This window comes from Apis florea, unplaced genomic scaffold (genome assembly GCF_048593485.1).
Source record: "Apis florea isolate Af1SG1 unplaced genomic scaffold, ASM4859348v1 contig_3203_pilon, whole genome shotgun sequence".
Lineage (NCBI taxonomy): Eukaryota > Metazoa > Arthropoda > Insecta > Hymenoptera > Apidae > Apis > Apis florea.
Genome location: NW_028256723.1, coordinates 1362794 through 1382632, shown reverse-complemented (window position 1 = coordinate 1382632; position 19839 = coordinate 1362794). Strand labels below are relative to the sequence as shown.

General features: G+C 32.7%; 4 long non-coding RNA genes across 4 annotated transcripts; 2 read left to right on the top strand and 2 right to left on the bottom strand.

The window, feature by feature from the left end:
* The first annotated feature begins 3722 nt into the window (after positions 1 to 3722).
* LOC147657136 (uncharacterized) lies at positions 3723 to 6563 on the top strand. The gene is made up of 2 exons (XR_015292945.1): positions 3723 to 3805; positions 6155 to 6563. It is a non-coding gene; the product is annotated as an uncharacterized LOC147657136 (long non-coding RNA).
* Positions 6564 to 8649: 2086 nt separating this feature from the next.
* On the bottom strand, positions 8650 to 9431 carry LOC147657135 (uncharacterized). The gene is made up of 2 exons (XR_015292965.1): positions 9081 to 9431; positions 8650 to 8877 (listed from the first exon to the last, which is right to left on the bottom strand). It is a non-coding gene; the product is annotated as an uncharacterized LOC147657135 (long non-coding RNA).
* Positions 9432 to 11007: 1576 nt separating this feature from the next.
* Positions 11008 to 12006, bottom strand: LOC147657134 (uncharacterized). Its single transcript, XR_015292932.1, has 2 exons — positions 11710 to 12006; positions 11008 to 11388 (listed from the first exon to the last, which is right to left on the bottom strand). It is a non-coding gene; the product is annotated as an uncharacterized LOC147657134 (long non-coding RNA).
* Positions 11277 to 15622, top strand: LOC100863849 (uncharacterized). The gene is made up of 4 exons (XR_015292933.1): positions 11277 to 11839; positions 12375 to 12598; positions 14100 to 14304; positions 14589 to 15622. It is a non-coding gene; the product is annotated as an uncharacterized LOC100863849 (long non-coding RNA).
* The last annotated feature ends 4217 nt before the right edge of the window (positions 15623 to 19839 follow it).

The window sequence follows — 19839 nt, the reverse complement described above, 5'->3', positions numbered from 1 at the left end:
AACCGATACTCTTGGGACTACACTGACTTGCAACTTCGTCCTTCAAACGGACGATGATGCGTCGTTAATCGATGGAGAAAGAGACTCCGAAAGATGTGGAATCGATGAAAGTGCATTTTTTTTTTTTTTAAAGATTTTACATTTATCGCTTGATGCGTGAATTTTCGAGATGGAACGAATCCGTTAATCCTTTGCGGACGAATATTTTCTCAGGAATATATTCTAAATATTAGACGTAAAATCTCTGAAAATTGTATTAGATAAATCTTCAGACGAAATTGAATATTATTACTTAATTTAATTTTATTTAATTTACATCCCGACGTAATTCGTTTCAACAAGAGTTTAATTTTTATCGAAGAAAGTTTTAAATATTTAATCGTAGATTTTAGAATCTTTTATTACGAACGAAAGTTACCTTAATAAAAATATTTCCAAATTCCACGTCATCTTCCCTCCGTCCTTCCTTCCTTCTCCGTCAGGAGGGCGAGAAGAAATTTTCAGAAAAAAGAATTTTCGCAACGATGACTCGTAAGTTGTCGAAACAACCTTCTCGAACAATCAACGGCCACATTCTCCAAAAGTGAAGAACCTCACGCGCCATATGTTAACCGTGAAATCTCGTGCAGTGGCTTCCGTAAGGTGCGCGAATGACTTGGAAATTTCTTCCGCGATACGACTGCCTCAAAACCTGGAAGATCTTGGCCAAGGCATTCATCATTTACGCGTGGTATCGGGACGGGCAGACGCGTGGGCGAGCCGTCTAAAATCGCCCCCTCCCCTCGTCGAGAAACGTATCCCGCTTTTTCTCGCTTAACGATGCGTTTTATGCCGGCGTTAAAACGCTTTTCGCAAAAAGCGTGAACGTGGATGAAGAAAGGAGGAAACAAGGGGGGGAGGAGCGTAATGATCTTGGAAATGATTTACAGTTTCTCTGCGGTTTCGGCCCTCCTTCTTTCTTCTTTCCCCTCTCCGCAAGAAGATGAAACTCGAGCGGCCGGCGATGTGTTAACGATTTCGCCCATTGTCTATATTGATGGATCGTGCCAAGACGTTATAAAAGGAAGCCATTATTGTAGAAAGATAGAAACTTTACTTTGATGCGTTTTATTCTTGGTAATCGCGAACACGGTGGTCCTCCCCGAATTTGATTCTGATTCTTGGGTGTTTCCAGAACTTTTGAAAGTGAAAGTTCCATATGGCGGATGGAAACTTTTCCCTTCGAAGAATTTTCTCTATTGGAAGATTCGAGGGTAAATCATTTATTCGAGATTATTGTTGAGCGTTATTTGAAGTTTAAAAATTATCATATATTTACTATATTCGTTGGAAAATGATTAAAAAAAAAAATTTAACAGCGTGCAATCTACGTCAACTTCAATTAATAAGAATTCTTTCAGCTATGATTAATATTTATCCGATCCATCCTTTCCGTCATTCGTAAGACGAACTCGACGAATTATCTCTTCGATCGCAGAAAGGTTGATTTCGCGCGAAACGGATACACGACAGAGTGCATTAACTTCCACGAAAAGCAGCGGGCAGGTGAGTTATCCGCGGGTCTGGATCCTCCTCGAGGCTTCTATAAAAGGATGTTGCCGGCTGTTGCGCAAAACCTTTCTCTCTCTCTCTCTCTCCTTCCCTCTTCCTTTTGCTGGAAGGTTACAAAAGTTCCAATATATCAAGTGCAGTCTTTCGTCCCGTCGAGGAGAGACGAAGAGGAGATGATTCAGGAAGCGTAAGAGGGAGTGGAGCGCGGTTCAAGGGGGTGGCTAAGCAACAATGACAACCCCTCCCGATGCGCATCAATATCCTCGCGTCGGATGCCACATATTTTTGCCGATACAAATGACGCCACCTCGAGGACCAATACCTGCCCCGCAGTCCTTCGATCATCCGTGACCCGATCGCCTTAGGATTTTTTCTTTCTTTTTTCTTTCTTCTTTTTCCTCCTCTATATACGCCCGAAATAATACCCTTCCTTTAACCCACGAGGAGGACACTATTTTTCGTTGCACAATGTCAACAGATGATTAAGGGTCAACAGCTTAAGAAAAATTTATTCTTCCCGGTATCGACGACCAGTGTTCGTCTCACATTTGTTTCTTGCAATCCGGTATTTCTTTATATTCGCGATTTTTATTAAAGGTCTATTCATTCATATCGATATAAATAGGAGGAATCCTTGCTCGTGGCAGGTAAAATTAAAAATTTATAATAATCGTTATGTAGGATCGACAAAATCGGTATATAAAGACAGGCCAATGCTTAAGTGTACAAAGTGATGAATAGTCGAAAGGATTAAAAATATAGGAATAATTAGAACTATTTTCACAAAAATAATTTGCATAATAATATTTTAATGTATTTGGATAAATAAATTCTCGTGGCGAAAGAACGAAACGAAGGATCCTCTTCCCGGAAGGATCGACCACGGAACACCTTGGTACGTGCACGATGGTGGTGGATAAATTTCAGTGGATCCGTGCGGGAAATCTATTCCAGGGGCGGCTATAAAAGTGTTACGAGTACGGCTGTCAGCGGCCCCATAATTGAAGATTGATCGTCGGTGTGGGTGTGGGTGTCAAGGTTGATCGCCAAAAAAATGCAACGAAAGGGAAAAAAAAAAAAAAGAAAGAAAAAGGGTCCGCGTTGTCGGGTCGAGGAGAATTCGGCCAGAATTCTCTCGCTTTTGTAGCCGTGGAGGACGATTACTTACAGATTAGAGCGAGAATTTGCGAGAAGAGGGGGAGAATCTCGCTCACTTGATCTTTACATTTACGATAGGAGAGGGATCCTATTCTATTCAGGAGCATCGTGAAATATCATCGTCTTAGCGGGAAATAATATCGTAAAATTCAAAGATTCTTTTCCAACCAGGGAATCGAAAACTACACCCTCCAAGTGTAGTTTGCTTAGCTTCGTAATTATTGTGAATTTGAATAGATTAACGGGATAAGATTTGAAATAATGATTCTTACCGAGTTAAATTTTAGCTTCTTACCTTTTAATTTTTGATCTTGTTGCTTTAGACAATTTTTATTTTTTTTTTATTTTTTTTTTTTTTACTAGCGTAAAATAAAGTACGTATCAGGAAAAACTTTTTCATATAGATGTGTGAACTTGTAACATACAGTTAACAAGTTCACTAATGGAGGTAAAGCAGTTGCTTCCTACGAATGTGAGATTATAAGGCTGGTATAGGTCAAGAAGGCGTAACTTCTCGTACGAACCGGATGTTCGTATGGCTGAAACACGAGACAGGTCTAATTTCTTCGACGACAGTGTTCGAAAAAGACAAAAAAAAAAAAAAAAAAAGAAGGGAAAGGAAGAAAAGCTCAAAGATGCGTGGAGAAAAGTCGGACCCTTTGACCATGGGACTGGTGGTAGTAAAAAAAAAAAAGGGAGGACAGGAAATTATAAGTCAAGCTTTGAGTCTCACATCGGTGTAGCATCGTTTTGCAACGACAAAAAGCATAGGTAAGAGAAATTCAAATGAAAGTTTCTACGAAAATTTCTTGCATACGATCGATATAAGTGAAAATTTAAAAATGAATTGAACGATCTTAATTCGAAAAATTATTATAATTATTCAATTTGTATTATTAATATTAGAATATATCAATGGACACCTATATTTTTTTATTTCGTTCAACAGACTATGAGATCATTTGATCATTATAAGTCATAACATGAAATTGCATCGAAAAACCAACACCATCTTCATTTTTTTTTTTTTTTTCCATTTGTTGTTTCATCAAGAGTTGAAAGAAATGCACGAGAACACGTCGTTTCGATGGAATAAGTAAGTCTTTATTCTCGACCGCCATCCATTATGATCTCAGGTGACACCATTAGACAGCTTTGCGTCTATCCTCGAGCTGCTATCTCCCCTTGAGAACTTGTGTCTCGCATACACCTAACTTTTCCTCGGATAAATTTGTCTTTGCCACCCTCTGCAAAAGAATCTTGTGCAAAGATAAAAAGAAATGGCAATTAATAACTTTTCTGATAGACAATGCCCTATCGTTCGATAAAAACAGTTTCTAATTTTTCGAATAGAAATGTGAAATTTCATTTCTAATACGATTCTATATCTCAATAGGTCTCTTGTTAACCATTTGAAAAGCAAACAAGCGTGATCGATCTATGGACCGATAAGCTAACCTAGAAATGCCATGAAGTCAAATTGACTGCACTGGTCTTCAATGAAAATCGCGTCATACGACGTTCTTTGACAAAAAATATAATGGAATTGTTCGATATTTTTCGATCGAACGTTTGCAAAGAATCGAGACATTTAAATAATTAATCAATACCAGAAAAATTGCAACAAATCAAATGTATTCTACGCGCCACGATATAAACACTTTTAAAAACAAATCGTTATACTAAAAAAAATTACGAACGCACGCGAAATCAAAATAATCGAATTCATCCTTTACAACTATGGCTTTACAATTGGCACACGTTCATAGCTATACAAACTCGAGCTCTATATATGTAATTCTCGTTGCCTCTATCCAACGCAGCCGATAATGCGCTTCGATAGCGCGTAACATCTGGGTGACACCTCTTTGGAAGCTGAAAATTATCATTATCATCGGTCATTGGACAGCTTATAAACGATCAGGCCGAGAAGCGACGAGGCGACAGTTGCGCAAATGCGTGGTCAGCCTGTCAGCCTGTTAGTGGTCTGATGGCAGATGTTGAAATGCTGGTTATATGCACGACACATCGCGGTGCATAGCATTTATGGTTTCTGTTTCACGATTTTGCACCCATTATTATATTTTTCTTTTAAGTATCTATATTTAATCCAAAAACAGTCGATTCTTTCAATGTTTGAAATATAAATTTCTCATGATTTAAGATCTAAGTTTATTATTTATGCCAATTTCACTAATTATAATACTTTTATTCTCCATAGGTATATTTTTTTGCAATAATCTAAATCTCTTCTTCATTCATCCAGTCAAATGTTCAAAATATTTATCAGCGAAAATGAGATTTAAACAGGTTATTCATCCAAATTTAGAATTAATAAATAATCTCTTTTCAAACATCTTATCTTGTCATTCGTCTCGTCCAATCTCAATTAAAAAATAGCAAAAATAAAATAAACAATAAAATAAAGACAGATCAATTCATCAGACTCATCATACTGTATGCTTTATCCCAATAAAGTCAAAACGAAAATATTTTACAATCAACTTGCTACTTATTAAAAGAATAAGGAACATTGTGTCGAGATCACACCAGATTTCTCGAACTTAGAAACAAGAACTCGATCTATTATTGATGCAATACCTTCACCATGTGCACAAAAGGACACAGGCTGTTTCATGCTGGGTTAAAAATGATGGTTTCCTTTCCGAAAACTGAAGCTGCAATAGAAGCTTGTTGCGAAAGAAACGTTTTCTGATTTAACACAATAGACATTTCAAATGGTTCTCGTTATTGGCTGCGGTACCACTGAGCCACGATTTCCTTTAAGGATGACCTGAGTTAAAACTTGTGAGTCAAATAAGGGTTACGAGTCAAGGGTGAACTTTTTGCAGTGCCCTAATAAATCAAATGCGCGTTAACTTGAAATCTTGTAACTGGTCGTATCGTTTGTCCGCCTGCTGAAATTCTAAATTCCAGATCTCTTTGTCGCACAAAATCTGGTCACCTGATGACGTATTCGATCCTTGTTAAAATACCAAACACGTGTTACAACGTACCGTTGAAAGATATTTGGTATCTTGTAAGCGGATGAATGAGCAAAGATTTCGTAACTTTTCTCTCTTACTAATTAGAGCTTCTAACAGGTTTGGACGATCATTGATATTTTTATTTCGTTGGTTTTTGTGATAATACCTGTAATAATAGATACGAATTTAATTTATTTTTTTTTTTTTTTTGTGTAGGATCATGTTTGTAAAGATTGGTCGATATTGGTTTTTTTCTTTATGATGTAATGTAATACTGTATAAATAAAATATGTTTAAAATGATAAATTTATAATTTGATAAAATTTTTTTATAATAATTTAGAAATTATTTTGTAAATATATAATCTGATTTAAAAAATCTAATTTTCAATAGTTTGATGTGATTTAGAAAAAATTCATTAAAAAAAAAAAAATTGTAAACGTACCGAATGTTTGCAGGCATAACTGGACGTGAAAACAATTTTTCACATTCTTTCAATCAGTGGTCGTTTAAGAGGAAACGATGCATCAATCTCATTTAAATACGTTACGACTGGTCAGGTCGAGCGCATGCGACGAGAACACAGGAAGTTGATTCTCCGTTTGCCAGACCGGTGGTTATTTCCCCAACACATGATTCGAACGTGTCAAATCCCTGAGGATTACGCATTGGTCAACGAGCAAACTAGTTTAAATCTGTGTTAACTTTGCTTCGTTTGACACGTATCTTACCAATAACACGGAAATTCAATAAACGACTGCGGAAATGTTGCTCTCTTCTTCCTTTAGATGTTAAATCACTTTAAATATATTTCGTATGTAAACACGATAAACGTAAAATTATATAAACATTTGAGTTTGTATGCGAGTTCTTTGCACATCGACTTTTTTTGATCGACAAGAAACAAACACGTGCTTCTTATGCAATCTCTATCATAGCAAATTTTTAATCTAATCGCAAAGTATTTTTAAGAAGTCATTATTCTCATTTTTACTTAATGACTTTCAATATAATTTTCCATATTCTACAAAAGTACTAAAATGATTTTTTTAATATCTAATTGTCTTACTATCAATTTTTCCAATTTCCTATTGGTAGAAGAAAAACGCAAGTTACTCAAAAAATTATAAATATTATAAAAAAAGGATCGCGGCTCGGGAAACACTGTTAGAAAACACCGTTTTATAATATTTTCAAATCAAAACAAGAGAGAAAATAAGAGAAAAAAAGGAAGAGGAAAAAGAAACAATCTAAGTTAGCTAACGGCGAAACTCGATCTCGCGTCAGGTAACGACACGTGACGAAAATAGTAATACTGCCACAAGCCTGTTCGAATTGGACCACATATGGCGTGAGTAACAAGGGAAGCGAGTGAGGGATTTCTTCGATATTGTGCGCTCACTGTGTCCACTCGACGTAGGCGGATTACGGATAGCAAAGCTGGCGGGGAGGGAATCGCGGAGGGTTAAATCCTGATCGCGTTTCACGAGCTACCACCTTCGAATGTTGCACCAACTTCCATTAGCGTTACCTACGGTATCCGGTCAAAGAAAACTTTCTACCGAGAGACGAAACCAGAGTATCGTTTCGTATCCCGTCAAAACACCGCTTTTCTCTTCTCTAACCATCGGTGCATGTACCCTCTTCGACTCAAAGGGGTTACTTGTTTCTTGTTTTTCTTTTTTTTCCTTCTAGTGGCATTACCGCATGATAAAGGATCCGTGACTCGATGCTTCGATGTTGTAGTTTATCTGAAACTTAATGTTGTGTGTGTATATATATATATATATATAAAGTATTCCTTGAAACTGATGAAATTTAATTTTGAAATTTAAATAATTGAAATAATTTAAAAGTGGAAATTTTATTAAATAAAGTTATTTAAAAATTTAGAAAGATAAGAAATAAATAGTGTTTTATTCTCTTGTCTATTTTAAATTTTTTCTATAAAGAAAATAAGAATCACATTTTCTGATGAACATACAATTCCTTGAAATTTTTGAACCTAATTTTGTTTCATGAATTTTTTATTTGTTTTTTGCCGTTTTATGTTTGGCCTAGATTCCAGAAACACCCTTTATATACGCCATTTATTATGTATGTTTCACTAGGTGAACCACAAAACAGATTTGCTCGAATTGTACTTATACTTGCGGTGAAAGAATTCTCTTGGCCGTGAAAGGGTTTTTCCGAGAGACATATACCATACAATACCGAGTTTCCAAGGATTACCGATGGCTTGGGACGTTTTTGTGCTCATATGCGATCATGCGTTGATATAGAGCTGCAGAGACAGTTCTTGAGATAAACAGAGAATTGGAAAGTTAGCTCTAGTGACTATGGTTTCTTCTTTGAATTAGTTTTTCAGATTTAAATCATGGTTAATAAAAAAATTTTAATTAGATTCCTTTACATAAACTAATATTAAAATTATAAAAAAATATAGTAACAATACTAAGTATATAGATCAATGAGAGAAAGACACCGATCTCATGGATGACATCGAGGCTAGTTTTATTCTCACTATGAAAAAGCTCTACATGGACCAAGATCAGCTGCAACCCATAAATATCTTAGCCCTTTCAGCTGGCTCCACACTGACCATAGACGGACCTGAATTATTGCGTCCCACCAGTTAAACTCTTTACAGACACAGGACCGTTAGCTCACGGATGCTGCATCGTTACCGCTTTTTAGATTGCTTAGAAAGTCAAGGCTGACCATAAGTTATAGAAACCGGTGTCGTTACCGCAAAGTAACGTCCGTGTAAAACACATTCTTGCGTTTCCAATCGGAAATGGAACAGTCGACGTGCGATCCTTTCTGTGGGAAGGTTGTGCATCCTTTGAAACTAAAATGGAAGGATTATTTTAAATTTGAAGAAATGTGTTCCACTGTATTCTAAATTTAATTTTTTAAAAAGATATAATTTTTACGTACATTCAAGGTTATAATATATTACTTATTAATTTAAATATTTCATTTCAAATATCTTCAATTTTTATATATAAATATATTTTTTAAATGAATCATTCGAATGTTTCTATATGACTATTTTCATATTTATTGGAATATTCGCTTCAAGTATCACATTTTTCATAATCTGCCCATGTAAAATTTTTAGAGTTATTTTCGCGAAATTGTTTTCACAGAAAAAATCAAATGTATTTATTGAAGTAACCTATAAAACATTTGAAATAAAGAGTTAAAGAATGTTTAGTTATAAATATGAAAAGAGTAAATTTAAAGCTTTGCAATGAGATTCCCGTTTTAAATTTCATTTCGAAAGATATAGATTTCAATCGAAAAATAAATACGAAAAATATGGCGGAAACATAAAACGTAAATTGCGTGTGACGCAATACAATGTATTGTTTTTCATACCTGCGAAACTTTATGTTTAGTTCAACTTGATATATATTTGGTAAAAAAGAATTTATTCAGAATTAGAATTATAAGAATAGGTATTAGGTAAGAACACTTTGTATTTGGCAAGATGTCTTGTCCGATATAGTATCTGTACACATTCGCCTCTACAGTCACATTGAATGATAAAATCTGAAAAAGCTTTTAATTCTTTAAATCTTTGAAGCATCACTGAATGTAATTTTTTTATTTTAGATGATAGTCGATAAAGTAAGAGAGTGAAGTTAATATAAAAATGCCATTTGAAACTTATTTATTATTTATAAGTAATTAAAATTGACAATTCTATCTTTGTTCGTTAATCTAATCGATTCTATTTTTTATTCTATCGATTCTATCGATTCTACCGATTTTATCGATCCTATCGATTCTATCGATTTTATTGATTCTATCGATTCTATCTCGCTTCATCTAACGCACTTGTTGCTAATTTCAGGAATAAACTACACAGGAACAAACAACTTTTGTATTTATTTTGATCTCTATCCGCCAATAGAATCATATATTAATTTATTTTGTATATCATTTAGTTAATTGAGAAAATTTATATAAAAGAAAAAATAATAATAACATTCGATAGTTTTGCTTAACATAGAATTACAATATTTTCATATCAAATCATATTTTCTTAATATTGTATCTATTTATATAATTTGAAAACTAAATTAATTTTTTTTAAGTAATTCTCATCAAATTTTCATTTATTCCTTCACAAAATCATTGTTTTTCATAAAAAGCAGATTTTGTCAAACTAATTATTCGTATTTCTAGTTCCGAAGAAAATTTTTGAACTCAATCGTGGATTACCTTAACTATCCTTACGAATCCTTTAGATAGAAAAAAAGTATCTTCATATTAATCCACTTCGATGCACATCGAAACCATGCAATTTAAACTTTCGTATATATATAAGAATCTCGAAATATTGCGCATAATACGCCCGTTGAAACATTATCCTTTAAGGTTAGGATCGTACGAGTGAACGATTTCGAAAGCAACGACTTATCCTTCCCTCGTTGGCGCTGTCGTCGCGGGCAAAAGGATTGGCGAGAGTGTGAAGAGGGCAACGGAGCGTGTCACAACTCGTTACAGCCGATGAGATTGGAATCTTTAAAGGCGCGCCGATTGCTACCCCTCTCGTCGCCAACCCGTGTTTAACCGTGTAATTTGCCATGAGAGAGGTATCAAACCGTGATAACGATCGCTACCTTACAAGAAATGTAATCCGACAACTCGAAGGATGAATAAAGAAGACCCTTTCGATTAAATATCTCTCGTATACTGTATTTAGCCGTTGAAAGAAGTGTATAGTATGCTATTTGTCCTATGATTACATATGTTATTAAGACATGGTGCCACAGGTTAGATTTTAACATGTATATAACATTTATATATATATATACACATTTTTTTTATTTTTATTTCACTAATATCTTATATAATCTTTAACACTGGAACTATAATAAATATCTATTTTACATATAAATGATTAATTAAAGTGATTTCATGAAAATAAGTAAGTAACTATATTTCTCGATAAAATATAATACTAAAATATAAAATTTTGATAAAACTATTTTCATGTTCTCATAATCGTAAAACAAAAAATATGAAATCATTTTAATTATAATGTTACAGATTTGATTGTAACATTAAATGATGGATACTATAATAAGATATTAGGTTATGTTAGATGTAATACGTAAATTATATTAGCAAGCAATTTTTCTCATAAAATCGCGAATGAAATTGAAGATTTTACAAGAGAAATGCAACTTCATTTTTGAGTTATAATTTTTTAGTTATGAAATGTAATATAAAAAAAATATATTATTTAGTATACATCTGATAAATAAAAAAAATTCAACAAATAAGCGAATTATTGTAAAATTTGGATCTGCATTTAATATTTAGATATAAAAAAAACTCAATATGAGATTATATTGTCTATGAAAATTAATAAAATATGTGGAATATGATTTTCACATTCGATGCTAGAGAATTAAATTATGCATTGATTGGCACTTGAGGAAGACAAAGATAATAAAGTAATTTCATCAAATAATAAATACATTGTTTTTTCTTTTTCAAGTGTAGTTCTTATCTTTTTTTTTTTTTTTTTTGAAACAGCTGCATCGATCTATCTATTGTTTCACTTTCGCAGATGTGCAACGCCACTAAAATGCCGGCGCATGTCATTCGGATAATCCGATTAATTAGGCGATAGATGTGCATCAGCGCCGTCTGTCGTATATACCGATAAATTCTGAAAAACCAATGATTTATATTGACCACGTTGTTAACGCCGACATTCGGTAGACGCCACACAGAAAACTATAAATAACTAGAAAAAAAGAATTTCCTGATCTCTATATAATTTGAAATGATAAATTTTTATAAGAAATTTCGTTTATGCAGTTATGAATTTAACGAAAGAAAGAATATATTATTATTCAATAGCAAAAAAATGATCGTATTGTCTAAAAAGAAAAGTGTCTTATAAAAGAGTGTCTAGAGTGAATGTTTCCCTTATCAAAGATATACGTGAACGAACTATGGCTATGATAAAAAAAACACAAACAATAACCTGAGAAAATTATCTCATCGTTAAGTATTTGTGTGTTCTTCGGGTATCTCTTGGAACAAGCTTCGAGTTATTGGTTCTTCATCGTATCTTCCGGACTGCGATGTCGCCGATGGTGCAGAGAGAGAGCCAGGTGAGAGTAAGCACAGCTGCCCTTACAGCCCTCTGAACCTTTATAATTATCTTTTCTTTTTTGCTTTTTTCTTCCTCTTTTCTTTCCACCTCTTTACCGATCTTTCAATTTCTTATTCTCAAATCTTATCATTTCGATACGCCATTTTGAATGATCGTTACATATTTGTTTAAAATTTTTAATCTTGTCTAAATTGTTTGTCTTATAAAAAATTTTTTTTAAAAACTTATATATATAATTTATGTAATAATAAATTTAATAAATTTGAATAAATTTATATCTTATATATATTATTTAATGTTAATAAGAAAAGAAAAGAAAGATTGATAATTTTTGAATAAAAATTCGAATATACAGAAAATATGTTTGCAATGATTGCTATATTAATTTTGTTATTTATGTTGAAATATGATAAAATTATATAATACACGATGAAATGATTCATTCACTGCGATATATTGATTCATTAAAGAATTAAATAATATGCTTGAAAACTAAATCGAATTAATATCTATTATCTTTTTTAAAATAACAGGTTGAAGCAGATCGAGAGCCAATAGACCGCCTTAAAATTCAAGAAGCGGCACCTGCCTCTTTTGCCTATACGCCTTTCGATATATCTCTTCAACGAGATTGAAACAAGGATAGAAGCGATAATTAAAATGTATTCCCATGAACACATGCCATCAATGCTTGTTTAAATCAGCCTCGAGCGAATAACAACATAGATACAAAAATGGAAAAAAAGAAATCAACCAGGTTAATTATTTTTCAATATTTAAATGAATATAAGATTTTAATGAAAATGAGAATAGTTATTGAAAATTGTTTATAATTTAGAAAAAATATTCATAAACAAAAAATGGCATAATTTTATCTTGAAAAATTAGTATAATATTTTCTCTTCAAAAATAAAAAAAAAAAATACTAAAATTTGCAATCATCAGCAATGTAGCATAAGCCTATCACCAAAGCCTATATATCCTAAGCTTCTTTTAAAAATAACAAAACTTCTTCACAGATAAAACGTCAACGCAACATTATCTTAAAAAAACACATCACAGCAAGACTTCCTCTTGGAAAGGAAAAAAAAAAAAAATACCAAAATCTGCGGCCATCAGTACTGCGGCATTATAAAATGTCTCCAAGAGCTGCATGCATTGCGTTTTCTTGCTTCCGCGACACTGCTATCAGGCCGGCCTACGATTTCCGTGGCTCGTAAACATAACGCAATTAGGCAAAGTGGCCATTTAAATCACCTCTGTAGCCGCGACTAAAGTTACCCGTTATCTGTATACTTTACGAGGGGAGTGAGTAACAGCGCGTTACTCGCGCGCGAGTAACCGCCGTGTTTCCAACCGTACACGGCCGTACACCACGATAAACCTTATCCACGCTCGTCCGACTATCGCCAACTTCTCTTGAGGCATTCAAAAAAGAGGAGGGGAAAAAGCCACGCGGACCATTTTCGAGCGTAACTTGCTCATAAACTAGAAGGGTAATCGTAGAAACGGAACATTCCTTCGGGAATGTTTGTTACAAGAAAGGAGTACGCGAACTCTTCGAATGTGGATGCGCTGTTTCGATAACGAGTTACTCGTTATTGTTGAGTAACACGTGAGAAATTTCGAGGACAGTCTTTGAGGAATTTTTAGAATGCGAAGGGAAGAATTGAAAAAAATTTTGTTTCAGAGTTGATATAATTATATAAAAATATATAATTCTGCCACTTCATTAGAAAAATTAGGAAAATTAATACATATATTTTGATTCTAATGAATTTATGCTTCAAAAGGAATATAAATGTATACTCATTCATTTATAAAGATAATAATTCACCATAATGGAAAGACAAATATTATAATACACCATGGAAAGACCAGTATTAATCTACTTGACGTGTTTAACGATAGATAATATCCATGAGATTGTTTTGCCTTTACCGGTCATTAAACGTATTATACTATGTTAATCAGCATACCTATCCATCTTGTCATAATATATCTCTACATTTTAATTAGGACGTATCGTATTAATCGTCTGACCTTTTCCGATCGAGCATGTCGAGAAAGGATTGAATTAATGATGACGACCTGGACGGTCGAAAATCATCCATCAAAAGGAACCCTTTTTTTTTTCCTTTCGTAAATTACATTAATTTTAATCATTCGAAAGCACACTTATTAACAATTTCCTCTTCACAGTATATAACATCAGGTACATCATTATATGTTTAATTATTTACCTCTCTTGATTTCAGGTCTATCATTGATCATCTTTGAGGGCGTGAGAGTTTAAATAGCGATCATAGAGTATTAATATTAATGAAGGACGAACAATATCATTCGTACTTTCTAATGCATATGGTATTGTCGACAGAAGAGGGGATGAATCGTCCATTTGCGGAAATAAACGCCCTCGTGCACGATATGCGAAACGAAACAGTTCCGGTCAATGTCCCTAAGGTATTATTAATGATGATATACGTGTTTTGTTGATCTGATGTTTGATCTTTATGTTTGGTCAAGATTCAAAATTTTAATTAAAATAATTATTTGGATTTATACCTTTTGGATTTTATTAAAAAGACTAATTATTTAAATGATTACATTCAAATTTCTAATAAAATACGAAACTTTCAATAAAATAATGAAACTGAAAATTTTCAAGGTTATCAATATTAATAAAAATCATCGCGATTTCACCCGATTTTTCGAATAATCTCTTGTTTGCTTTTCTTCTCGTATAGTGTTACAGAAGGAAAGGACGAGGCTTGGAAAACATATCCGGACGTAACCAATGAATATCCGTAATTTTCGTGTAAAGAAAAGAAGAGAGGAAAAAAGAAAGAAGAAAAAAAAAGAATATATTGGTACTCGAGAAGCGAAAGGAAATATCTATGGTCCGGTCACATCAGGTTGCATAATGCGAACCCTCTATAGTTGTTTACTTAGGGCGAAATGTGGTTTGTTCCTTCCGTGACAGGCTACATGTTCCCCTCATGAGAGAGGATGAAACCTCTTCGTAAAATCTTACGATCTCTCTATCCTATCCGAGGTTGTAAAAATCCTTCGACTATCATCTCACGAGTCGATAATGAGGTAATATAAAAAGGAGACAAAGATTACTCGTTTATTGGTAATTTCTCACATGAGCGATATTTACTCTCTATACTTAAACTCAGATGTTGACCCATATTGAAAATTGCCAAGCATTTTTTTATTCTCTTGTGCATTTCATAATGATGATTGCGTAACGTATATCTTCATTTTTATAAATGAAAGTATATATTCTTTAGTTTTTATGTATCTAATTAGTGAACTTGTAAAAATAAAATTTTCATTTCAAATGAAATTATTAGAATTCTTCAATAAGATTCAATAAGATTCTTTTATTTTCTTTTTTTTTTTATAGTTTTCTAAAGGAAAGAAAATTGATCTAATCTCAAAGGAATATGGATATGTTTCTTTCCTGAGAAAATACAAATTTAGACACAAGAACAAGTGACCGGATGGACATTGAGAGGGTAAAAGCAAATACTGTACCACATGACGCCTCGTGTGAAACTTTTCAGTGTCCGATTGATCGAATGTAGATACTATTTTCAAAATCAGGAACATCCCTCGATTTTAATTCGAGCATTTGCCGAAGATCGTTTATTGCTTCCATCCTTAAGTGGTCAAATGTAAATAATATCGAATGACAATGTACAGAAAAAGCATCACTGCGAAAGGTGAGAATATGAAAGGAAAATAAATAATCAGATGAAAATTTCGAAATTAATACAAGAAATGCGCTTTTAATATATTTCTTTTAATCAATTTTTTTAATATGAATGATACTTCAGTGTTAAAAACTGATGTAACAAAATTAAAATTTCATTGGATTGATATTGGAACAAAAAAACGATTAGTGCTAATTTAGATTAAATTTTAAAGAGTTTATAATATGTAGATAGATTGACTCTTTTCATACAATTATTCCAATTACAAACAGTGAAAATTCACTAATGATGAATTTTAGAATAATATCAAGAAAAATGTATTATTAAAAAAAAAAATTCCAGGTATTTTACATATTTCTGCAATCATCCAAACTTTTTGAAATAACAAAAATCAATACTTAAAATCCATCAATATCATCCTACGCATTTATATATATTATAGAACTCGCCTTCATTCCATCTTTTCCCTTTTCACCAACTTTCAAAAGAAAAAGAAAAAGTTATTTCACTTTCAGCTGGATCAATTCAGACTCTTCCACATACAACGATATATATAATCATGGTCATAATAGTGCAGAAAAAGGGAATACGATTCCCACAGTCCGGTTGACACATTCACCGTGTCATCCTGCACTTATGTATACCTGGTTCGCCACGCAGGTGATCTGCAATACCAGAAGATTCAGTTTTCGGCTATGTTACGAAATTCTCGATCACTTATACACTCCCACGGTTGGATTTCCATCTATTCAAATATCGACGATGGAAATTCTTGGCGCAACGATCAACATGCATTCCGAAAGGAGTGAGTTCGAGGATCGATCCCACGGTTTACGCGTATGCACACACTATGGTCCATCCTTTTTCCCCTTAAAATTGCATCCCTCAATGGACATTTCACAGTTTCCCAGGTCGAGCCAGGTAACACGATCGGAATCGATATTTGAATGGACGTTTACATAAGAGGCCACGCATCTCTCTACGCTTGTCCTTTACCTGAGAATAGGATAAAGGGTTACGCCAATCTTTTATTACCCTTTATCCCTATGGAATGGAGATTGTGATGGATAGATCTCTGGTGTAGTGACAAATTCCTATTATTTGGAATTCAATAATGAATAGGTAAATTATGTTGTATATTTATATTGGAAATTTTAATTTATAAATTTTTTAGTTTGTACTTTACCATCTGATTTATATTCTAAAGTGATATCTTTAGAAATGTTATTGATTCTCTAATGTCATATTTTTCTAACTAAGATTATTACTACACTACACTAATATATAAAAACTTTATCTAAGAATCAAAAAATAAAATAATTTTTATATTTTCTACCTTTTATTATAAATCTATTATATTAGTTTCATGCAAGACTAGACGCATGGAATATGAAATAATGATCAATATCGATTTCAATTGTCCAAAAAAAAAAATTCCACGAAACTTCTATATAATATCTTTAATAACAAGTTCTCCCCATTTTCCAGCTACTTCTGAACAGGCGAGTGACTTCACAGATTAATCGCGGATCTCCGTCGATGTGTTTCGAGATCCGTTTCCCCTTCAAGATCGATGAAAATCCTATTACAGGACAACGTTTTGTGTATCGAGGAGCTTGGTAATAATGCGATCCATTCGAAATACCCTTTACGAAAACGTTAGGAGGAACGATCGCCGGTCCGATGGAGGAAAGAATTACGTTTTGAAAATGATTGGAAACCGGCTGAAAGGCCCCTGTCCATTCTGAATGCTAAGCTGCCTAATTTCATCCCTCGGTGTCTAGATAGTATTTCATCTTCTGGCAAATCCCTGGAACAGGTAAAAATGGGGGTGAACCGTGGCGATCGATGTTCCCACGCTTCGGGTTGCAAAACATCGATGAGCCGGTGAACGATGCACCCTGAACATGTTATTTTCAAGGGAAACTGTTGCGTGCACCGTCCACTCATATCCGGTTATGGACCACAGTGTCGAACTTGAGCAACATATGTGTGTATCCACCTGGTTCGAGCTTTTTCACGTTTTCGATTTTTCCACGAAATACTTTTATTAAGAAATTAAGAATTGTTTAAAGAGTTTCTTTTGAAGAGCTTTTCCAAATTTTTAAAGATTCTATATAAACTTGAAATAGAATTAACAAAATATTCGAAAATCTCTTTTGATTCGTAAATTATAAGAATCTAATATTCTCGTAATTGATTATATTATACAAGTTTCATTATAACTATGTACAAAATGCATAGTTTATATAAAATTATATATAAGAAATATGTGTATAATGTTAGACAGAAGTGTTTATATTTTTTAATTTTGCAAAATTCTTTGCTTGTTCCTATTGTAAAGTATTTTTATAAATACCTTGTCCAAGACACGATACTATCAGAAATATCGATGATCAAAATCCGCATCGAGATTACATCTGGAAAATCGAAGACCGACTTCCCACGTCACACAGGTAGAATTCAGCTGGACCGCAGGATTGTATTTCACAATTAACAAATATAATATTACTCAACCCACGTCCTACTTGACCATTTCTTGGTGACGGAATGAAACGAGCTTTTCCGGCCTTTCCCTCACCTTTCGACGAGGTAAAAACCGGGAAACGATTGCGTAAATACTGGGAAACTGGTCGGCCCACCTATAAGAAGTCCAAATATCAAGTTTCTCGTCCGAATAATCGTTTGTGGGCATAATAATACGCTATTTTTTTTTTTCAAATCTGCTCCTTGTACAAAAACTAAATTCAAAGCTATTTCAAAATGGATCTATTATGATCATTTTTCTTTTTTTTTTTTTTTTTTATCTATTCATAATGAATTTGTAGAAATATAAAAAGGATTTTGATTGATTTAAAAATTAAAATAAACAATTCATAAACGTTAACGAGTATGCTGGATCGGGTTTAAGAAGATATTTATCAATATAAAAACATTCAACTTGTCCAATTTGACAAGATTTTCAAATTTATATTCCATTTCGACCAATCCTAAGATTTAAAACGATTTTACGATTTTTCTTTTTGTATCTTGTTATGGAATGTTTAAGATTATAAAACGGTTCAAGATTTTTAAAATTATTAAAAAATTTTACATAATTTTTGTATAACATTATAATCTGAAATTAAGGAATTAAAGAAAAGAGCCAAAAGTCTGTTAATTCTTTCCTATAAATTCAAATAAATCATTTTTATGTATCCATTAAACTTACTGATTCGTACTCCAAAATTTTTATTATTTTTAGTAAATGAACAACAAAATTAAAAAAAAAATCGATATACTTTATTTATAATATAATAAAATATCTGCATTAACAACATCAATATCAAACTAGAAATATTTTCATTTCATAACTAAGCATAAGAATTCTTTGTTTTCTATTCAAAAATTTCTTACTACTAATCCTTTCATAGTTCTAGTCCATTGCCATTTTTTTTCCCGTTTTTTGTCCACATTTTGAGGACCAGGTATATACAAAGTCTTGTAGAATTCCATTGATCACAGGTAAAGGGTAGATAGAGTGATTATACCACATAATGAGGGCGATGTTGTTGATGGAAAAATTGTCGTGTCATCCTTTGTTATTTATTATTGCCATTTTACCTGTTATTATTCATTACCAGCCGATATTGCCAATCGTAAAGTCTGAAGAAGTAATTAGGCAGACAGGCAAACATCCTATTCGAAAGGTTTTTATTATTCTGAAAATGAAAACAAATCTATACAAACATTATTTACGTTTCATTTCAATTCATATCTTCTATGTTATTTATTTGTTTTTGCATCCCTTTAATGGTCTTGAATGTCTATTCAAATTTTCATGACAATAATTCTGACATTACTCTTATATCTAGTTCTCTTATGTGCTTTTAAGTTCTATAAATTATTATAAATTAAATTAATTTAAGTTTTATATAGATAATTTAAAATTTTGTTTAATTTTACAGCTATGAGAAATTAAACGCATACAACAAAAATGGGAAATATCGAAAAATGTATAACATTTTACTTAAAAATGAAAAATGAAAATGATGCAAAATAAAATGATTTTGATATGTAAGAAAATATATAAGAAAATTGTGATATTATGTTGAAGAATAAAATAAAACTTGGATAGTGGAATAAAATTGAAAAACTGGAATAAAATCTTCTCCATCTTCTAATAATCATATCACAAATATTTCGTTGTTCGAAAATATATTTTTATCATATTATATACGAATTGTATTTTTAAATTTGCACAAGATTTTCCCGTAAACAGGATATCCTGAATAAA